Genomic DNA, 19745 nt, shown 5'->3' with positions numbered 1-19745 from the left:
AATATTCTTGTAAGTCTTGAGGTTTTGTTTTCTACAATAAAAATATTACATATTTTCCCTCACATTATACCAGGATCCATGTGCCTAGACTGAATCACAAAATTGTAAAATGTGGCACGGTTACAGCTTGACTCAATGTCACAGCTCAATTCATCATTTTAGGTGAAATTATTCCAGCTACATAAAACAAGGAAACATCAGTGGATGAGGAAGCAGATGTTAGATCTCCTTCTGTTTCACTGTACAGACAGCAAGAATATATTATCAGCATGGCATATTCCTAAATATAACTGATTCCATACAGCCACTGTTCTTTGCACTGAGATCTGTAAAGCTGCAAATAGCTGAGACAGTTCTGCCAAGCTTGTTTCAACCGTTCTTTACTTTAAAACAAATAAAATGATAATACCAAAGAAAACAGCACACAGAGGACACTTTACACTCTTGGATTAGAATGATATCCAAATCCAGGCAGAGAGGCACCAGCGAGGTCTAGGACTGGACATGTTGTAGGTGCTTGGGTTTGATTTTTATATTTTTAAGAAGTCTGTAGTGAGTTTGATTCTTGTAGATCATAAGAGGAATAGTAACAATAGAAAGGTGTCAGATTTACTTTTAAATGGTTGCACTTTCTGCTTTAGGGAAGTTCATCTACTCCCATCCGAACTTGCTTTAGCTCTAAAAACTGTGTGAGACATTGGTTTGTGGTACCCAGGAACCATTTGTCTATTGCGTTTGTGACTTGTTTAGAGGTTTTCTTTGTGATTGAAGCTTTTTATATTATCTAGAACACAGGAACAAATCACACTTTCCAGAAGGATTTCTCAGTACCCACCTGTGTTTCTTGAGAGGAGCCATTTTGTGCCTCTGCCTTGGGTAAGCCACGTTAGCGGGAGTAACAGCTGAGAGAAGGACATTTCCTTCACGTGCGCAGGAGTAGCACTTCGTGCGTCAGCACAGGGGCACTGGGTCGGTGCAGTCAATGGCTGCTCCTTGCCCACCTTTTCTCCAACCACACCTGCTTTCACAGAACTATGTCAGACTTGCTCCGCAGACACCTCTTCTCCTGTCAGGGAGAAAACATGTAGCAGGGAGCAGACAAGGACTTAGGCAGCAGAGTTAACACTGCCTCTTGCCCTTCTCTATCCCTTTCTCATGTACTTCTGTCCAAGGTGTAGCATCAACCTTACAAGCCAGAAGCTTCCCTAGCACGCCCCTCAGTGTGTCCCAGAAAAACAGGACATAGTCTTTCCTCTGCCTCGTGAACTAATATCCTGTATGCCTTTCATTACCAAAATTAGGCCTTGCCATTTACCTTCAGGGTGATCCTGTGCCATGTTAGAGGAATTAACTGGATATTTCAAAGCTCTTCCCAGTTCCAGCTGTCTCCCAAGACTGTATGCTGAGTGAAGGATGTCTTTTGTTTCTGTACTTGTACAGATATATCTTCTACAGCTTAATATTAGGTTAAATTTTAAGTGTTACGTATGTTATTTTTTTGTGCTGATAGCAGAACACCTATGATCATCCAAGAAAAATCACAGCAGACTGCATCCTGTTTCTGGCAACCCTCAGCCTTCAAAAGAAAGTGAAAAACAACAGAAAATCCTATCACGTGTCTACTCATTCAAGTAATAGCATCAGTGGCAGAAAGCTACCTCCTGCCCCTCCGTATCTGCCCAGACACCTAGCTTTCAGTTATTTCTATTACTGCGTAAGACTGCAGAGCTACATTTGTAATAGAACAAGTACCTTTTCAAATTTTCCAAGCATGTGTGCATCTGCAAGTAAACATAGGGTAGCTCCTTTATTTTTCGTCTTTGCACACTAATCTATTGTACAAATGTTTAAACACAGCATGGCAACCCTTGTTGATGAATTCATGGAAGAAATATCACCTGTAGACAATGACTAATGTCTGCCTCATGCATTTCTCTCCTACATCCTACCATACATTTGGAGGGGAGAAGATATCATATGGATTAAGTTAGTAACACTCATACTCACATTTTCAGGGAGTGCTTCCCCTTAAATCATCTCTCTTTGGACCCTGACAGGCTTTCACACCTAGTCTTATTTCATGCTGGAACTTTCCAGGGACACATTAGTCGTGCTTCACAAATCACCATGTTTGCTAGTGAATGAAACATCCTAAGCAAGCATTACTTATATCCTTGGAGTAATTGGGAGCATTTTACACTTATGCTGGTGGTGAGCTAAAGGGCCTATCTCGTTGAGGCTTCCGCCATATGTTTTGTTCTTAAAGCAAGTATCTTAATAAGGCAGTCACAGAAGATTTTGATTAGTGTAAGAGTCCCATGATATCTTTATCTCATAGTATCTTTCCTCCACATTTATCTGCAGGCCTTTTTTTTTTTTTTTTAATCTAAGGGATACTAATTAGGGATCCTAGCTGGATTTTTAGCCAATTACTTTCTTATTTTGATTCAGCAAAAATGTGTCTTCTCTCTCCAATTTAATATGCTAATATTTAATATAGAAAAATTATATAAACAGCAAGTGACTCTGGTGCATGGAGTCTAACTCACCTGAGATCGATGATCAGGCACATACAACTGTATCTAAACACTGTAAACTAAACTACCCCTCTGAAAAAAAGGCCTTTATGAATCAAAATATGACATTTTTAATCTGGAAATTAACTTTTAAATAAACCCTGAAAACAGCAGAAAATCAAGAGCAGAAGTTTCAGAGACAATAGAGTCTTCTGCAGAAGGATGAGACAACTTACTTCACCTCAGATAGGTTACTACCATCCCAGTGGCCATATGATTTTCAAAACACTTTTGAGACTTTTGGCTGTGTTGTTGTGGGCCTTCAAAGAGCTGAGATCTGGGAAAGCATCATCCAGCCCAACATCTGGCTTTATAAAGCAGATGGAATAAACCCAGGCAACACCAACCAGCAGGTCTTCAAAATAATGTTCTGAGGTAATAATCCAGCAGAGCATGAGACAAAAGCTAGGCTGAAGCAAGTCTTATCAGCTCTGGGAACACTGAAATTAGTAATATTACAAGCAAATTCCAGTTCATTGTGTTTTACTGCCTTTTCCAGGAGACCTGGCTCCTGAAGTTTGCAGAGGCAGTGCAGGTCAATGGTGTTCTAACAGGGTCGAGCATGGATTTTGTGCAACCTGAATCATTTGCTGGAAACAGAGTTAGAACATCTCACCATGACGTGGTGCATCGTGACATAAGGAAATGCCATATGGCCACATCATAACAGGAGAACCCAGGTGGATTAAGGCTAATTTTGCCAGTTTCTTCTACAGCTTCCAAAATGTCTGTGCAGAAAGTGTTTTTTTTCTCTGAGGAGTGCAGCCTGTATTCCTTAGCGTGACAAGGTACGTCAGCTGGCTGTTGTTGATACAAACTTCCTACACGAGGGCACCAGGCCTTTTAAGTTCCCTGTATTCTTGGAGGAGAAAGATAAATACCTCAAGAGGGCAGTAAATCTCATCTGAAGACAGGCAATCTCTGGAGCTGCTTATCTACTAACCATGAAGGCAGAGTGGACTACCGACTTACAACAGATAGCTATGTTTTAGGCAGCTAAACATGAAATGAATTTGGCCTGTGTCCTGTTGTGCACCCCTGTAACAGAGGAGGGCAAAAGGGCTGTTTCCATGTGAGTGTCCACACCCTGACTTCTCCACCCAGGCAAGGACAACTTAAAGGCAGGCAATGATTCGCCTTTCCAAAAAAGCCAGCTGAAGAAGCCAGTTCTCACCATTTTCTTGTGAAATAATCTTGTCTCTGAAGGCAAGTACAGAACAAAACTATAAGGTAACCGTGCAAAAAACAGAGCTAAATCTCTGGTCTGCACAGCTAAGTAAATTGTTTGATTTTAAAAAAGGCTGAAGTAGACAAATTAAAAGTAGCAATTAAGATTCTATCCTTTGGTGTGACAGAAGGAACAAGTACATTCCCCACAGTGGGTAAATAATAATGCCCTTCAAACCTATGGGCATCTTAAATTTTAGTCTCATCCATTTAAATAGAACAGCTCACACGCCTAAAACAAAACCTGTGAGCTAGGAGGCATATCATCATCACGGTCGCGATGGTGTTAAGCTGGGAAAACAGGACGGGCGTACAGGTAACCAGCTCAGTAAAACAAATGGCGAAGAAGAGAGAACAAATCAGTGCCACTTCATCCAGAAGCGTGCATGTTGCAGAAATATGTTTTGGGTTGTTTGATGTGTAAACTGCATGGTCATTGTGAACTAATTACAGCATAGCTTTCTGTCTACCCTTAAACATGTTCTTTGTCACCGTAACAAAAGCCACAGCTGTAAACAGTTTATGGTGCAATTGCTTGATCAACAGCCATCCGAATAAAAGTAAGATGAGCCTGCCTTTGTTGCCTCAACAGCCCTCACCGCTGCTACAAAAATGCTTTTTAACCGGCTGCAGACGGGCGTCTTCACAAGTGTTTCTAATTCAGCTAAACATCTTGATAGGAAACGTCATAAATTACATGTATGGTACTGTCAGTAGAATTTTCAACAGACGTAACATGAGTTCATATTGAAATAAAATGAGAACCTTGGACAAATTTCTGAGCCTATAAATGTTCAACTTCCCCTACGATCCCACTCACAAAGACATTTTGGAAATCTTTGATGATCCCAGCTAACGTGTGATTGGTGAGAGAGAGAGACTCATAGGTTCTAATTTCCCTACACTTTGGACTTTAATCTTCCTGCATTTTCCACAAGTGATTCCACTTATACATTTCAGAAGTGATAAAATGTATCACAAATGAGCTATTTTGTCCATTTCCTGAATACTCATCTCAGGCTGGGGGAAAAAATATTCTCTGTGCACTTTGATATTTATTTCCAGGTGTATTTATTTCTCTGGTAGGCATTTGAGATCTGGGTGCTGAAAAGACGCATGCACGTACTTAACGTTATGTATGTGAGTACCACCATTGATCTCAGCAGGACTACCCTTTGTCTGCAGTCAGTGAGACCACTCGTGTCTGAAATTGTGCAAGTAAATTAAACCGTTTTGGGATCAGAGTTAAAGCAAATTATTTTTCCCTCAGCAGTAGTGAATGAAAAAAAAAATCATTTTCAGAACTAGCATTTTCTTTTCTTGACACTTTTGTTATCAATAAGGCTATCTCAGTTCAGACTAATTAGACTAATTCTGCTCTATTCTTTCTGCAGTTGTAAAATTCCCCATTGGAATTTTTGTAAAACTGAGATCTTCTTGTTTTCACTGCAAACTCTGCTAACTTTGAAGTATTGTATGCTACCATGTAGCCACATTTTAGAGGTGTTGATTGGTTTCCTGAGCAGTTAAGTATATTTACTGCATGTGGTTCTTTTCTATTTTATGGGATTCATATGCCACACTACTCACTTTTATGCCTCTGATTCTTCGTTAAGGAGTGTGATTAACATCTATCATTGTCAAATTTGCATTGAAATAGAAACCATTGCTTTGAAGCATCACAGAGTTGAACTCCGTGTTCTGGAACTGATGTGATTCTACACACACCACTCATCCTAACACGGTTTCAGGTTAAGGCCAGTTGCTGCATATCTATAACTCACAGTTTTATCCACCCTTTTGACCTCTCTGGAGGGCTCCTTCAAACCTCCACTCTTGTGCTTCATCTTGTTGGTCAGCTAAACATTCTCAATAAGTACAGCTGGACTTTACCAAATGCTGCTTTTCTTTCCCAGACCGTACAAACGGCAATAAATACAACAACAACAACCGGGCAACATACTTCAAAGTGTTGCTTATAGTAAAACAGAAGGAACAAGATTGAAGAAAAAGGAGGTTATAAAGCAACAAGAATCTGTAGTCATGTCCATCTTGAACTAAGACGGGATACCCAAGGAAAAGCCTGGTTTCTTCAGACTGCGAAGTGTGAGAAGCAGTTCCACAATAGTCTTATGAATGGAATGGGATGTTTTTGCTGTCTGTTGTCCTTTCCCAGTGTTACTTCTCATAAAGCCACATTTGGTGATAGTCAAGGAAGCAGGATTTCCTCAAATAATAGCTCATATGTGGTTATTTACACTTCATAAGTATTTAACCCCAAGGTGTCCTACCTCCACTCTGTATTACTGAGTAAGGTTTTCTGTTCATTCTACCAGCAACCAGCCTTTAAGTACACATATTCAATCAGAAATCATTCCAGTAACCCAAACACAAGTCAGTATTAACAAAGTAAGCAATGTAATCCAAATACATGTTTATGTGTATACATTTATATATCATTTTGTGAATACTAATTCTAATTTCCTATACTTCCCTTCCAGCCAAAAGAGTTTCCTTTTACAGCGTTCACAGAGAAAATATTTTTGACTGTGTAATAAACTTGTGATGACATTCTTTAGGAGTGACTGAAATTGGATGCCCTAAAACCATAGATAGATTGCATTAGATCCATTGCTGTGAAATTGCTGAATCAGATATGAGCCATAGAAACGTCTCCATTTCACAAGAAAAGAGTCTGGCTAGCATTTTCTTGCCAGTCTGGAAGTACTCAGCCTGAACTGATACTTGCAAAGCTGTGACTTTTTTCCTGGCAAATAATGTTCAGAGAGATCCCAAATTATTTCCTTTAATGGGCTCATTAAAAAAAAAATTCTTCAGAAGTGTTGTCTAACCCACTTCTATTTCCAGTTTATTCCTTCCAAATGATTACTGAAACAAGCAGCATTAGGCAGAAAGTAAATACAACAAAGACAGTTGAATTGGTAGAAACAAGTCAAGGTAGCAGATTTTAGCCTGTTTCCTGAGGAAATACTTGTACATGCATCTGTTCATCTGCCTTTTTGTATCTCTGAGTTCTGATATTCTGTCATTGTTTGCCAGTTTTAACCAATGTGCAGAGGACACAGTGCAAAATACTTTAATGTATTTTCTGGAAAGAAACACTCAAACAGAGGGGAGAAAGAAATGAGACATAGGCTACAGGCTGCACTCAACTCTAATTTATCCTCAGGGAGTCCACGTGGGTGAAAGATATCATGAACGTTCTAAAGAGAGGAGAAGCTTTGGTCAGTGTTTACGCCTCAGAAGGCATGAGACAGCCCAGCTTTGGGGTATAAATTCACAGGAGCCCAGTCCTATTTCTCCTCTTTGTCCTGGTTATTGATCCATGCATTAACTATCATCGGGGTGCTGATCACAAGCAACAAGTTCACTGCAACACATACAGAGGCATATACAAAGTGACTCACCAGCTTATGGCTGGGAATGCACTTGTACACAGTCAGTATTTGAATATTGCTATGATGTGATGCTAGTGATCTATGCTAGTGATAAGAATACTCATAGTAGCACTTCCGAATTGCATATTTGTTTGTCTTCCACCACAGATTACAAAAAGAATTCAGAAAATGCATAAACATTTTTACTTCTCTTTCACGGATGAGGTAAATGGGGCATGGGGTGCCAGTAACATGGAGAGGTGAAAACTGATCCCAGATCCCTCTGGCTCCAGCACTACCTTCTAACTATTTGGTTATGTCACCAAGTGACAACAGGTCCTGGAGCAGTAGTTAGTAAATACCAGCACGACCCCAGAACCCACACTGGGAAAGAGAGACCTGGACAGTTTTACTGATATCACTCAGTATCACAGCAAATAGTAGGAGTGGAAACGCTCACCTTCCAAACATCAGGCCATGCTCCTTTCTCCTTACCTATGTTCTCAGCTCTATGAATCCACTATATATAAAATTGCCAAATCATCATGTAGTTAAGTGATTCCAGGGTTCATATTACAGTATGTATTGTGGTTGAGAAAATATTTTCAAATGCTGTTTAAACTTACAATAACTCTTCAGAACTTGTTTTTATATTTGACTGTGACCTTTTATTTCTTCCTAGTGCAGACAGGGACCTGACTCCATTAATCTGCAACTGATTTGTGTGATGGCAACATTTCCAGCTGCACAAGTGCTGTAACATCTACACCTAAATTAGCTCATGAGTCAACTTATCTCGTTGGGTTATTACATGTATTGCATCAATTATCTACAAATGAAATACAGCTGCGTTGTCTGTTGCACCATTCTAAAACATCCACATAATGAGCCTTAGAGCTCAGAAAGATCAGGAGCATTTAGTGACAACAAATAAAAAGGAAACCTAATCTGGTCCTGTATTATCCAGCTGTAATTATTTTTTTTTTTAGTAGAACCTAATCAGGTGTTTACCATAAACATGGGCAGTACTTTTAGTTTATTTGCTAAATAGGAGTTGGACACAGAAAACATTCCTGGGTCACAGTCAAAGGCTTTCACTTGCCAAACAAGGTCACCCAGGTCTTTGTGACAGACACTTGGATTAAAAAAAGCTTCTTTTCCAGCAGTTCAAGATCAGGCTGACATTTTGATGGATCCTCCTTAATCTTTTTCACATTTTCTTTTACTAAACGGGGCAGCATCACCACAGCCTGGCAGTTTCCCCCTCCAGGGAGGAGGGGGAGCAGGGGAGCTAGAGGGGAAGCACAGGACCAGGGGCTGGGAAGTTGTCTCCATATTTTCAGCAGTTGAAAGAATCTCCGGAGAGCTCCCAAATTGCCTGTATACTTTTTTATGTGCAGCGTGTCGGGCACCTGTTTTCAATTGCATCTTCAGATCAGAAGATCCTCCTACTTGGGGTCTGCAAGCCTGGCTGTAGCATATAAAACGTCCCGTGCATATGGCTGTCATTTCAGTTTTCTTTGCAAATTATTTCTGTTCCGTGTGTAGGTGAGAGGCTTGTTTGAGGCCTGCTTACATCATACATATGGAACTTGATCCCCACTGTAGGAAATGCGTACGGAGGGCATTTGTTTAAACTTTTGGTCAGTGGGGGTCATTCTCATTGGAAATGGATTTTCACTCATAAACTATGCGAGATTAGTTTAAGTCCTCACTGGAGACCCCAGCTTTGCAGAAATCATGGCACATGAAAGCAAGATGACTTCTCATTCAGGCTTGTCCCCCTGCAACTTCCAGATGCTGGCGTATCAGCCAGCAGCTTTTGCACGACTATCTATCACAGCTGCAGCAATGAGGGCTGGGGAAATTCCACGTTACAAGAAACTGTGGTAAACCCGTTCCTGGGAAATAACTGTTTCAAAGAAGAAGTGGGATCACCAGAAGGAAATTGACGTTTCCACTCACACGAAGGTGGTCTTATTGCCCCTTATTTTGTAAATCCTAATGTCAGACCTTGAGACAGAACCATGATGTTGGGTTAAAACCTGAGTCCAATTTCAAACACCCACATTTGTGGGAGTCCAGAGGCAAGTGCTTGACTGAGTTCATCACTGAGGAATAGTTTTGGCAGAACCAGAAGAAGCAGAAGAGAAAGAAGAAGGACAGAAAAGCTTTTAAGAGAAATGAGTAAACTATGGGTTAAATAGGCTGTTCATTCACAAAATGTCACAATGAAGTTGTCTGAGGAAGCATGTTAGCACTCCTCTTGTCTCAGAGAAGTACAAAAGATGAGATAGTGACCCAAGAAGATGTGGGAGTCTCTGTGAGCAAGGAAGCATTCCTTTTTTGCTGGTATGACTGACCACGGATACTCAATGGCTGCACAGCACCAGCACCCTTCTGCAGCACCCCAGGACCTGCAGACCCCTCAGGGCAAGACTGCTGTCATGGTGCCCAGAGGAGGGCATAACCCTCCATGTCTGGAGGAGGCTATCCCATGCAGTGAAGCCTTCTCATGGGTCTCAGAGACCTCAATGATCACTCTGCAAAGCAGGTGCCTCCAAGGTAGACATCTCCATGCTGCCAGAGGCAGCCCCTGTGATGATGTCCACCCATTAAGTAGTTGAACTGGCTTCTCATAAACAGCTTTTTTTTAAACTAACAAAGCCATGAAGTGGTGGGGCCAGTGAGGCGGTGTGGAAAAAAAACAAGGCTGGGAGGCAGAAGTAGAAGAGAAGTTAGTTGTCACCTTCCAAAGTGACCAGCGCAGTAGGCCAGCTCTGTGGTTTTCTCTGTGAAACAGTTGGCCTCCTATCACTTGCCCCGAGCTTCTGGTCCACCTCATGGGGTGGCCAGACCTCTGCTGGGAGCCCAGGGCCACGGCAGGGCCCCTGGCCTTCCCCTGGCTGCCTGCAGTGCCCAGAAAGGGGAAACTGTGCCACAAGGCCCAGGGCTGGCCACTTGCACATGGAGGAGCGGGCGGACGCTCCTCTCCTGAGTGCTCAGGTGAAGTTTTGGTTTATAATATCAAAACATCCTCGATGCTTACATTCCTCTGGACACAGGCTTTCACACTTGAGACCCCCAGTGTTTTCCTTCCCATTATCATGATTAGAGAGCATGTAATCCCCCTTCTCCTCTTTTTTTTGCCTTCATTTGATCTGTCATCAAGGGGCTGTTTTCTTTGCTCCCCTGGCCACTGTGCCCCTCCCAGCCCTGGCCATCTCTGGGAAACACACGTAGGCACACATGGCCTTTACTGTAGGGCATCCCTCAAAGCGAGGAAAAAAAACAAGATCAAAAAGTCACAAGTGTAGCAGATGTCAAGTGGTCCCTCAAGACCTCTACTTAACCCCTTCCTCAGGCTTTGCTGGACCTTGACAAGAAATCAATCAGAAGGAAAAGCAAAGCTTTTTTAAAACTTTACTGTGTTTTATTATAAGTCAGGGCTCAGTTTATATAACCCAATGCCTTGCTCAACTGCAGGAAACATTTAATGAAGCCAGAGCTGGCTTAAAACCCTGGCTATGAACCTACTTACTACTAATTGGGGTTGTTTATGACTTTATGTAATAAAGTTTGACATTGCAAACTGTGAACACTTTTTACAGTACTTCCTTCTCTTTCTACCCCTGAAATGTCATCTAAAACCAGGTGTATGAAATGTCTGTGCAGCAGTTAAGCAATCAATGCCTCTTATCTAAATGACAGAGATGTATGGGGCATTTAAAGCCTAATGATTATAAATGGGGGAGAAAATAAGCGTGGAGGAACTTTTCCATCTTTTTTCTCTAAGTACAGTATGCCTTGCAAATTTATCATATTCTCCACAAGCCACCTCAGGATTGCCTACAACTCCTTACACAATGAAAAATGGCAAACCATTTTGCAGAGGGAAAATATCTTCTCAAATTGCAGCTTTGTCTACAGTTTGGGGAATACTGCCCAAGTTAGAACTGAAAAAATTGTAATAAAATACACTAAGTCAGCTTGAAAAGGTAGAAAACTCTGAAAAGAGTTTGTTGGAACAAACCATTGAAAAATTATTTTCCTGTGAGCACAGTGGGTTTTCAAGGCCCTCTGAAGACTGGGGTGGGGTTTTTTTCTACCTCTGTATTTTATTCTGCGTCAGTTTTGGTTTTCAGCTGCTGGTTCCAGTTCTGCAATCAGTTCTACCCTGGCAGACCTTTTCACCTAGGCAAAAATCCTGTGAGGGCTTTTCATCTTTGCACAAGACATAACTCCCACAGTTAGATCAGATTGCAGGATCAGGGCCTGAGCATGAATACATCCAGTCCTCGCAGGAAATGCTTGACTCGGCCAAAGAAGTGTAACTCAAGAAACAACACTCTACTTCATGTGGAAAAAACAACTTCACTGAATATATTCATCTCTAGCATTCTGCCACGGCAGCTGGCAGCTACAAGAAAAGGTGACATTCGTTCCTTCTCTGACATGCCAATCCTTTGCCAGGATCATTTTGGAAAAGTAAAAATACTACTGAATTCTGCACAGGCACAGAAGTCTGTAATTATGGCTCTTCATGCATGACTGGCATCTTTACTGTGTATGATGCAGTTCGATCTTTATCTGCCTGATTACAGGCACAAGGAGAACAGGGGCATAAACTTCATTTCCACCTTACCACCCCCAGCGGTGTGGGGAGTTTCAGCCCATGTCTTATCACTGGCAGTCCAGCCACTTTCCAAGCCAAAATAATGAAAATTTCTGTCCAGAGTGTCCAGCACATGTACAGTTTATCTGTTCATGCATCACAGCCTTATGCCCTTGGAGGACCTCAGCCACACCAACACATACAAAACCAAACGCACATGAATAGTAGGTTCAACGCCAGATCTACCTTCAGCAGGTATGCGTAAGTCAAACCCTCTCCCCTTAATTTTTTTTTCATAACTTATGTCCTCCACTGAGCTCTGCCTTGCCTGCTGGCTGAGGAGGATGAATTTCACATATCAAGGCATATGGGAGATACATCCAGCTAGAGGACTGAAGGTGGAAACCCAGAACATGTGAGCTAGCAAGGACTAGATCCAGCATCACAGACCCAAAACACTAGAGGACACAGGGTGACATGCAAAAGGATCAGACCACCATCAACACACAAAATCTGAGCTGAACTTAATAGCCACAGGAAGAAAGCAGACACCATGCTCAAGGGCACACAGAATGGCACATACCTCTGTGAACATTCAACTTCACATGAGCTCTAGGCCAGGGTTGGCAATACTGGGACAGTCTTATGACATCCTTAAGACAACCTTTGTCTGGCATTGAATTATCCCAGGTCTTCAGCTTCTAATTTGTCTTGGTGTTATCTGAAAAGTTCAGAAGCATCTCTCTATCTCTCTATCTATCTCTCTATCTCCTAAGATGTCTAAATGCCTTTGAAAAGCTAGCACTTACATCTGGGGTCTGTTGAAACATTGCCCCACTACACACTTACCTGTGTGCATTCAAAATGCTTCTAGTTAAGACAAACAGAGACAATTTTTTTTTTCTTTAAGTTGTTCTAAAAAAAGGCTGGAACATAGCTGGGATTCTCAGTGCAATGTTTCATGTAGTATTATATATTATTCACTTAGCTCCTGTAACTAAGGAGTTTCTTTCTGTGTCATTTATAGATAAAATACTATCAAGTCAAATCAGCTTCTCTTTTTTCTTGGTGTCCAAAGAGGATAAAAATATAGTGCAGGTGTAATTAATCTTTTTAAAAAGCAGTTCACCTTTCTCTAAGTACCTCCACTATAGCATAAGGAAAGAAAGAGAAATGGCCTTCTCTAGTGCTTCAGGATTTCTCTCTTTAATCAAAAGCATTTGATGGCTGATCATTAATAACATGTTTGTCAGTAACTGCAGTCTGGTTCAAACACCATTCTTTGAACTGGAGTATCATATTTGGGTACATTGCAAGTCCATAGTGATTTTTACACAGCGTTTTATTTTACCTTTTCCTTGTGTCAAGAGATTCAAGTTACATATGAACTGACAGACAGATGCAAAAGATCCTCTGCAGAGAATGATGGTAGGCAATGGGTTTTGTAACTTTTCAAAGTGGACTGCCATATTTCAAGTGTCTAACCTGGTGATGAATCTGCTATCATTTACCATTAAATACTTTGGTCTCTGCCTTCAGAAATGTTTTTTTTTAGCCTTGTCATGAAATACAAAGAATGACCAGTTTTGCTTTTATTAAAATCCATGCCAAAACTATAACAGACTTCAGCACAAGCAGGACAGAACCCAAAATAAACCTCTGAAATCATGTCATATGACAACCTAGTCATAACCTGGAAGAGATATCATTGGCATGAACATCTTCCACAGCCATCAAAGTCTGTAAGAATATCTAACTGATTACGTCTGGCAGTTGAATAGCAGCAAATAAATATTTAACAGTTTGAGGAGATGTAGGCTTTTGTGCCAGACCCACATAGGGTATTAGTCTTTGATCTTTGAAAGACAAGAATTATTCTTTGTCAGAGAAAAAAAAAGCAAAAGGGGTATGAAATTTTACAAAGATTTTAGAGAGTTTGGGATTGGTTTAGTTTGTCTAATGTATCTGATATTGGTGTACACAATGCAGAGAAATGACAGATTGATGGTCACCACAAATATCAAAGAACATCACCTGCTGGCCCAAATATGGTGTACCCTTATGGTATCAGATTCTTCTTGTGCTTTTTATTATGGTTTACTTAAAAAGGTCAGGGTAGACTGAGAATCCCAATGAAATTCAATCTCTCCATTTAACAAGGAATCTAGTAAGATGTCTTGAAGAGGACAAGAAAACTGTATTTTGAGGACTGGAGTAATCCCAAGGGAGTCTTATCCTGGCCACAGATGAAATACAACAGACCTGAAACTTTATTCATAGCCAAGCAATATTTTACTTCTTATTTTTAATTACAATTCTATTTCTCAACTTTTAAAATTGCTCTGTGTGCAGAGCATAGGCTTTGTGAGAGACACCATAGAGGAGTAAGAACAGTGGTAAATTCTCTTCGCACAGTGTTTTGTATATAATTGTAATTATAATAAAAAATCTCTGTCCAAACTCAGGAGCGCAGAAGCCTTGAACAAAAAATGCGCATCTACTAGTAGCAATTTATTTACCCACATATCTCCTCTGTTAGGTATATGAGGAACAGGGGAATATGATCTCATTGAAGAATGAATGGTTTCCTCATCCAAGTTCCCATTAGCATACAAACCATAACCTCATATTTCAGAATATCAGATTCAGTCCCACAGAACCATATGCCACACCATAGCTCTTTGTCAGCTCCTCTTTTACAGAATGCCAAGAAGCTGTCCCGTTTAACACCATGACAAGATAATAGCCTCATATACTTTTCTCCTACCTCTGATGGAGGTGTTTGCCCTTCAAAGATTATTGGCTTTTTAGTGTATGCATGCAAATAACTGAAAAAGAAGTCAAAGACAAATGTCTCCCAACTTTTAAATATCACTCCTACTGGAAAAAAAAAAAAAATTGGGTTTTTGGTTACCAGGGTGCTTGCTTTCCTCCACCTGGGACAATGTCACTGATGAGGTTGGAAAGAGGACTTCTTTCACAGATAATCTTCGCAGCCTAGAATCAGTCCTTAGACACTGTTTATTTATGTTTGACTCTAGTGAATGCAATTAGTCCCCCTGCTGTTGTAACTACTAAAACTGCATGCAGTTTCTTCTGAAGAACAACAATAGTCAGCTTCCTTTTGCTGGGCAGTAGACCCTTGCCTGCAGACAAAATACAGGCACCATTAAAAAAAAGGCAGCTTTTAAAGTTACACGCAAGACTTCACTTTTCAGCGCACTCCGCAACAAAAAGCAGAACCGTCAGATAAGTATGTGCAATAAAAGGCAAAATGTTCTTACAGCATCCATCATCCCTGACAGGACACTTACAAAATCCACATCCCCTTTTTCTTCTCTGTTCTACTCTCCACCATCAGTCACTCCCTTCAAGCCACAGGTGGAAACCATTGAAGTGTTCTTGAATTATTTCTTAGCACACGATGTGTGTAGTGTGTTTCTAGGTGAAATGGGTTCTGAGAAGCGGCTTCTGAAGGATGAGTCACCTCTCACCCTCTGCGAGAGCCCCTCAGGAGGGTATTCCTCTGCCATGTCCCTACATTAATGCCAATGAGATGAGGTGAGGAGAAGGGCCAGAGATACTGTAGACTGTTCTCCTTAGCTAACACAAGTCAAAGCAGTCCCAGAGACTGACTGCAGCATCAAGGTTGTCTGCTGAGAAACATAATTCAGGGAATTATAACCACGTCCCTGATTCAGCTTTTTCACTGGACTGGCTAAAATCTGGCAACAGGTGACAATTCAGCTTGTAGCGTGAGACAGAAGTGAAGGTCTTCAGAGGCAGAAGCAGGCAGCAGCTCAGTTGCCAAAATAATTTTCTTATGAGAAGGTGTGGAATACTTTAAACTACTCAACTGCCCTTTAAATGAGTTCAGCTGCCTTCTCCCCTTCAGGGTCCAGGTCTGTCCCCAGACAAGTCAGTAGGAAAATCATCCCTGTCACGAGTTGCAGCACCTTCACACGTCTTGGGCTCCTTCCCAGTGGAAAGAGTTGACGCTTCTGTGGGTGAATAGTGAGAACATCTGAGCACAGTGGTCTGAGATGGTAAGCGGCTGTCCTGAGAAGTCATTGTAGCAGCTTTGGCATCTAAATCTTCCGAAAACTTTGCAAGCAAATCGCAAATTTTGGCAAAGGAACAATAATCGCTAAAACGTAGGACCAATTGCTGTCACAAGGATCCCAGTGTAGTCAGATTTTTGTCATAAAAGCTATCCTATTTGGACTACAATCCCATTCAGGAGAAAAATAATCACTTTTTCTTGATTAAATTCTTAAGAATAAAAAAAATATATTTAAACATTCATTCCTATACCTTATCACAGGATAAGCTTCTGCAGAGATTTTTAATTTTTTTTTTATTTTTAAGCTGAAATTAAATTTAAACTTGACAAAATCTGACAGGTTTTTCACAGAGTAGTGATGGAAGTGCTATCAGAAATGCAGTGAAGTTTCAAGTTTTGTGGTATACGTTACTACACCAAAATAGTTCTCACCAGGCTTGTGAATTTAGGCGTAGTGGCTGACAGTGCTGGAAAGCATCTACCTTCAAAGCAGGAAGCATAGTACATATCTGCTAGTATTTGCCCCACCTTGGGCCTTCGTCTGGAGCTGACTGAACCAGCTGCACGAGATAAAGCACAGCTCTGCCTCTGTGACCATGGGGCTGGTGGGGCTGGCTCCCGTGGGGCTGCCCTAGACATACCAATTACTGCTAATTGCGTGCGCACTGACACCCGTTCCTTGGAAACTATGGGGAACAGGAACCAAACCCGTTCTTGTTCAGATTGTGAAAAAACTGTTGGTGCTGCTGGTCGAGACCTAAAAAACTTACTCTTCCATAACTGCCTCTTTTACAATTGCTTTTCAGTTTGGTTTTGTTGGGATTGTTTGTGTTCGTCACTACATCCCCTTAAAATCTTACAGTCAGACATATGTGTGTGGTAATGGCCAAGAATCTTGAAACACTGTTTTCAGGGTTACAAAGGACAGCGTACATGGGGCAAGGGAGTAAAATCTCTGCCATACGCTGAGTTTGCTCACTCTCCATCTCCACTCAAGACTGGACATGGAGTTTGAAACAGGTCCATTTCTGCTGGTACATTAAATTGGAAATGGAGAGCACTGGAAGAAAAAAGATCCAAAATCAAAAACAATCATCACACCAGCTCTTAGACATGAAAGATGATGTACTCAGCAGCTGGATGTTCTTTATGTTGCACCACAACTGCTGCAAAATCACTGTGTGCTTGGGTAAGAGGGAAATCTCAAAAAGAGCAGTCTGCATCTTAACTGTAATGTACACAGGCACCACATACACTACAGCAACACTGTTCAGCAGCAGTCAGATAGAAGAAATCAATTATTTCCTAGAAGAGCTCTGAACACTTTTTTGACACATAAGAATGTTGTTTATAAGAGGTTACTTTTCAACAATAATCAAGTTTCTGACAAAATGATAGGCCTGTGCATTGCCAAACTGCATAAAAATGGCTGACTTCTGCCACAGGCAAATTCCACAGGACCCCCCTCTTCTTCTGGAGGAGGAGCAAAGGATACAGCTGCACCAAGGAGAGTGCTTCAGCAGTCTTCTCTGCCTGCAGCAAGGAACTCTGGATGAGACTAGAAAGTTTATAACACTTATACCCCACTGCCAAGCATAAACAAAGCTGACACTCAACTAATTTGCAAGGATAACAGTACAGGGAAGAGTAGAAATCACAAAGGGAACGGACCCCGCTAACTCTGCAGAAGGAAATGCATTAATAAAAGACAAATGATAGGTTGGAAAGAATCTGAGGACAAACTTATATGAGGCAAAGATTTACAAATGCAAAATTCTATGATTTTATTGGAATGGGCAGACCCTAGAAGATTTCTCCTGTGGCTCACGAGTACACCACACCTACAGATGGGAAAGAGTAGATAAGGCAGCATCCTGTGTGTAAAAAAGCATAATACAGTGGATAAAAGCACTTAACTCACGATATTCAGACATCCACAATAATGCACCAAACTAGAAAACTGTAGGTTCTGTATGTGGACTGAAAATGGACCTTTTTGAACTGTCAGGGAAAATGTGAAGAAGGATAAGTTAAACTACAGAAGGAGACAGTGCAAATATACAGCAGCAATGTCAGGCATAGGCTGAACATTGGAAAGACCCTTACCACCACAGACTGCCTCCTTGCCCCAAACTACTTATTCAGACTGCTGGGCAGTGACAACTGCAAATGCTGGTTGCGGACAGAAAGCACGGAAGCACTCAGCAGCCCAGTACCTGAGGTGAGGCAGACATCTTTTACCTGAGGACAAGATGTCTTTTACCTTAGCTGGGCAGAGAAAGGACTCTGTTCAGATTCCATTTTTACCACTCTGCAGACATTTGAAGGGCAAAAACATGGCAGAAGAAATATGAGACAGACACAGACAGGGGCCAAAGAAGTTTTGCAGGGCCAAAGAAGGTTATGAGAATCAGCTAAGGCAGCAAATACACATGTTCATAAGCTTGACATGGAAATGGAGAAACCAGGAGTGAAAAAATTGTAATGAGAGCTGCACCCATCCCCAGCAGCAAAGACTTGAGTTCCTTTCACAAGCAAATTAATCAGGGCTATCTATGCAAATACATAAATCACTGCACTGCAGTGATGGATCACTATGTATTACTGTGACATTACAAATGCATTCCCTATCCCCAGTCAGAAAACTTAACCATGGACACGTAGGATGGAGAGATGAGCACTATTGTGAAACATGATCAGCAGAACCCACGCTGATAAGCAACCAGAATCCATTAGGACAGGCTCTCACAAAATCACAGGCCCAGAAAAAACACTTTGTGATGACAACTTGCTGTCATCACAAGGCTAGCACCCAGTACATCAACCATGCCTCCTGCAAAGAATACATCAGGTTTTGTAAAGGGTGGAAGTACAGCTGAGGGGAAAATAAATTAACTCACAAATAAATAAGGTGGGGCGGGGGAGGGGGGGATGTGGAGTGTGCAGAAGGAAATACGACTTTGGAACATTTTGCATTAGTAGTCAAATTATGTCATATGTAAGCAGCACAATCAGAATGCTAACCAGGTTAGAAGGCCATGGGTATAGTAGTAAATTTTGCTATCTTAAATGAATGTGGCAAAAGGCTGTTATGATGGACAGCTTCCTGAAAGGGGAGGGAGATCATACATGTAGCAACATGAAAACCCTGTTCAGAGGAAGTGCTTAACGAGACAGATTATGTGGGCGACAGAATAAAGGCTAAATGTTGCATTTTCTTGGCTTCTTCTCTTTCCTTATTATACATGACAGAAAATGGAGAATGCTGTTCCACTGAGAGCAGCAAATCTCCAGAGGTCTTACTCTCCTCTCCAGGTACTTACTGGAACAATCATAGTGCAGATTGCTTGGGTTGAGGTTAAAAGTTAAACCAAATTCTAACTTTAAACACATATTGGAAAATATGCTTGGGCAAAACTGAGTCCTTAGGGCTAGCCGATGAGTCAAATGATTAAGATTCTGCTTGAACAGTTCATAAAACAATTCCCAGTTTGGGCTTGACAAACTTCCTTTCTCACCTTGTGGTTTTTGTTAGCTACCTTCTACCCTCCCAAGAACAAATCTGACTTTCTGAAGCTCCACTGCTTGTCATCATTAAGGAAAATGAAAAGCTTTTGTTAACCAGTTTGAGTTGTTTGACTGTGATGAAATAGTTTTGATTAGAGAATGTTTTATGTTACCTTCCAGAGTTTATTTTTCCTTTTAAAGGTAATATGAGACCATAGGTTAGATTTAGAGTTTTCTTAAGTAAAGTAGTTTGTCCAGAGGCAAAAGATATTTTGGTGAAGGAAAAGCTATCTGTCTTCACTTGCATTATACTTGCTGTTTGTCTTCTTCATAACATGAAATGCATTTTACCCACTGTG

The sequence above is a fragment of the Phaethon aethereus genome, assembly GCF_964289735.1.
Source record: "Phaethon aethereus genome assembly, chromosome: Z".
NCBI lineage: Eukaryota > Metazoa > Chordata > Aves > Phaethontiformes > Phaethontidae > Phaethon > Phaethon aethereus.
The sequence above is the reverse complement of the archived record's forward strand: the minus strand, read 5'-3'. Positions refer to the sequence as shown.